We start from the raw sequence: 4359 nt of genomic DNA, 5'->3' as shown, positions 1-4359 counted from the left end.
TGGCAAGGCGGTGACTGGCCTCTCTGCCCCCTAATCTTCACCTGCCCACAAAGACAGCCAGGGTGGGGGTTTCGCAGAGTTGGCAGTGGGGTCTATCTTTTAAAAATTCTATTCCCTTGGGATCTAACTAGTGTGTCTGTGGACCGCTAGGACTCCACAGTGCCTGGGGGAGAAATGCTTGCCCAGAGGTGGGAAGCAGATGGCCAAGGGGCTCTGGGTGTGTATTCTGCGTCACCTCCAGCTGCAAGGCTCGTTGGGCTGCGTCCTTTGTGGTGATGGCAGAGCCGTCCAGTGGGGGACCCCTTGCTGCACACGCCTTGCTTCCGGGCCCCACCATCCCCTTGTGTTCTAGGAGCCGACCCTCCCGTGACAGACACTTCCTGCATCAGACGAGACCCTCTGTCCAATGGAAGAGGCCAGAGCTTTTCATCTGGGGCCACTGTCCTAAATAAGCAGACAGAGCACACACAGGGCTTGTGCCCTGGGAGGCTGGTTTCCCCCTGCAGTGCTCTGTAACCTGAGGTTTACATACACGTGTGAGCCCTTTTCCTGCTACCTCTGCTGGGAGATGGAGACTTGACTACATATCTGGGTGAAGCTAATGTGCAAAATCCTCTGTGCCAAAAACTGACACTCCACTTTAAGCCATTCTGGAAGATGAGCACAATCTTTAAATGCTGATATGGTTTGGCTCCCCAGCCCCACCTCAGCCCAGTATCCTCAAATACAAAGAATAGCTGCGGTGTGAGTGTTCCATACACAGACTCCTGCCCTCTTAATACTTGACCTCTGTGACATTCCCACAGGCCTGTGACAATCGCGGTAGGGATCCTGGTTCAACATTTGGAGCAAATGTGAAGTTTGAGAAGTTGTTCTCATTGGAAGCCTCTTGTCTGCTGTCCTGTTCTGGAAATTACTGTCAAGAATCTTGCCTCTTCTGTCTCTGATATCTACTGTGGGAATTACGCTCGGTATTCTCACGGGATGAGGTGCTTCCTGCAGCTTCTCTAATCATTTCACCACTTGCCTTTCTTAAGTGCTGGCTGTAATTATTCACTGGCTGGTTTGGGTGCAGCAGGACAAACCTCTTGCCCTCTGAGTTCTTCTCACCTAAAGTCACACTGGCTGCAACTCATCTCCTCTTCACTGGGCTGAACGGAAGACCCCACATGTGTCTCCAAGGTGCGAGGTGGGGATTCCTGACCTCAGGGATACTCGTGTTAACTCAGGCATCTCTTGCTTTGCAACAGTCCATCATGGGAGCAGACAGAACAGATGTGTCCTTCTTGTGTGGGTGGGAAGTACGTCAGTGTCCTCTGTATTTAAGAATGGGGCCGTAGCAACTTTGGCTTGTCTGGGCACCCTTAGACTCTCGTTAGAACTTGCACAGGATCAAAGGATGAAAAGTCCAAGGAGCAACTGAATTTAGAAATGAATGACTTTATTCTACTTCCGTGGTTTTCAAATGATTTTAGCAGAAGAACCCTGTTGGCTGTAAGGCATCTTTATGGAGACCTAATGTGTGAAATAAGTTGTATTCTATTAGCTTAATTTTATTTTGAGGTTAAGCTTACAGCATTTCCTGAATAATATGAAAGGCAGTGAAATGGAAAGTAACAAATTGGTGGTTTCCAAGGTAGATTTGGTATGGAGTGAGTGTCCATGTTGCTTTAGTATAGTTTAAAAGTCAGTATTTGAGTTAAATACTCATGGAAACGTTAACATATGAATATGAGACCTAGGTGGCTTGTGGAACAGTATTGGAAAACTGCTCTTTAAGTCCTTTGGGTTTCAAGCCTAGAGTTTTCTTTAAAGGAGCTGTCAGATCATCCTCTTTTCAGACTGACCCACCAGGCATGGATTCTGTCCTCATCCATGCTGAAGTAGAAAAATGCTCTGAGGAGGGATTGGTTGTATTTTAAGCCCAGCTCTTTTAGTGGGAAAGAGTAAAGAGAAGCAGCGTGTAGGTAATGTTTTGTGTGTGTGAAGTTTAGTTTCTGTCTTGAAAGTTCATTGGTGATGGGAGCATTGTCCCAGCCATCAAAGAGGACCATTTCTCTTGATGAAATGAAGGGCATGTTCCTTGGGACCCACCACCTCCAGCCCCAAAGGCTTTCACCTGGCCCACCTGGAAGGTTCTGAATGACCTTGGAAATGGGGATGAAATGCGACTCTGCTAGAAGGAAAGAAGTAAGTGCCCTAACTTATAGGGCTAATTCTCTTCTTCTGCAAGTCAAATGGCTAAGTTTCAGAAAGAATGCTTTTGTTATGAAAGACAAAACGCCCTTCTAACACATGCGTGAGTGCTCAGTCCAGTCATGTCTGACTCCTTGCCACCCTATGGACTGCAGCCCGCCAGGCTCCTCTGTCCATGGGGTTCTCCAGGTGAGAATGCTGGAGTGGGGTGCCATTCCCTTCTCCATTGGATCTTCCTGACCCAGGGATCAAACCTGAGTCTCTTATGTCTCCTGCATTGGCAGGAGGGTTCTTTACCACTAGCCCCCTTCTAGAGGTTGATTTTACTGGGATGAGGCTGAGAAAAAGTGTGGAATAGGGTGTATTTGAGGAACACAAGTCTTTGCTCTACGTCTGAAAAGAAATCACTATGTTTACCAGTGTGGCAGGGTAAATCAAGAGAGTAGGAATATACCAATCTTACTTTGGATTATGGCTTCATTCATATTTATATTTACATTTATATTCATAATGCTCTTATAGCACTACATGCTTTTTAAGGAAAATGGGGATATCACAGAAAAGTTGAAAGAGAAGAAAACAAAGTAATCTATTTCTATGGCTCAAGGACAACCACTGTTAATATATTTTGGCATATTTCCTTCTCATCTTTTTTTCCCTAATACAGTTGTAAATAGATGTCTTTTAGAGCTGACAGTTGATTTTGTACCTTGAATGGAATATAAATGCCAGTCATATTTTTTCTGAAGAGCAGGTTTTGGGATATCTGAGAGTTAGCTATATTCTTGAGTATTCATCACTGGATTTTAAGACTTACTCTGAGTCTTCCCTTTTTATTTGAGCCTAACATCAATGGGCCATAAGAAAAAATGAGTTCTACTTTTTGATACGTTTCTGCACTTAGATGGACGAGTCATAGAAAATAGCTGTTAAATATATAGTTCTACAGGTTTTGATGTAAAGAGTGAATAGCTTATTTCATTCCTTGATGTGCAATCAGGAATCTTTTTATCCCCCCTGGTAATTCAGGGAGGTGGAGATTTGACAGGACTTAGGTCATGACAATTACTCAGCATGGCTATTAGATATTTCTTCTGATGCGGATTTGCCTAAGATTGACACCCAGTAGGTACTGGATTTGGAATATTAAAAAACAGTTAATGTAACCAAGTGATCATTTAACAATTCGTATTTTATAGTGTCTGATTTTTAGAAAATAGTTCCTGCTTTTATTATTTTAATGTAAAACCAGCACTTCAGTGACTGTATTGCAGGTGTCTGGGGATAAGATGCCTGCATCTGTTTGGAGGTAGGCTACATTTGGGGGGTGCGCTGTGCCTGTCCCCCCGAAGAATGCCTAGAAGACGTTCCTTGTGGATCAGAGCTGTTCTTTTGGGAGACTAAGCATCATGGTTATCAAGCACAGGATTTGTAAAAATACCATCACCTATGCTATTTATTGGACTTCTCAGGTATGTAATAAAAACTTCTCCCTCATTCATTATGCTTACGCGAGCTGGTGCCATCCTGGAGGCATCAGAACTGAGGGGTGAGCCTCCCCTGCCTCTTCATCCCTCGGGGCTAATGCGAACCATCTGTCTGGGGGACAGGTGAGGGCTGAAGCTTGCCTGGACACAGCCTCTCTCATAGCTCCTTGTTCCCAAATGAACCTGGAACCCCTAATAGTCAGCTCTTTGCCTGGTTGCTGCTGATCCAGCTGGTCAAAGAGAAATCTTGGGCTAGGTTGGGATTCTCAATGGATTTTGTAGACATCATTTTCCTACAGATTTTTTAATGGCCCCTACTTTAAAGAACTCATTGTTTGAATTGTAGCTTTCCCTATTTTTTAAACCAGTTCTGAGACGATTTTGTAACCACAATATGTAATCAGAGCAAATAGATACATATTTTCAGGTATATACCTTGTTCTGTACTTTATATAGGGTGTGCTGTATAAGGGTAGTGGGCCCACTGGCTGTGGTAGCATTTAATCTCTGTTACATTGGGAGTAACTTAAAGCCTTTTGAAATGGAGTTTTTGCACTTTATGTTCTTTTTGTGAACTGACTGTGATGGCTATGTTTGATATTAAAGCCCTAAGGGTCATTTTCTGTGAATGAATAAGGTATATGTTTGTTTATTTCCAAAATGATTTCTGCAACAG

Source organism: Bos taurus, chromosome 8 (assembly GCF_002263795.3).
Source record: "Bos taurus isolate L1 Dominette 01449 registration number 42190680 breed Hereford chromosome 8, ARS-UCD2.0, whole genome shotgun sequence".
Lineage (NCBI taxonomy): Eukaryota > Metazoa > Chordata > Mammalia > Artiodactyla > Bovidae > Bos > Bos taurus.
Note: the sequence above shows the minus strand (reverse complement) of the source record.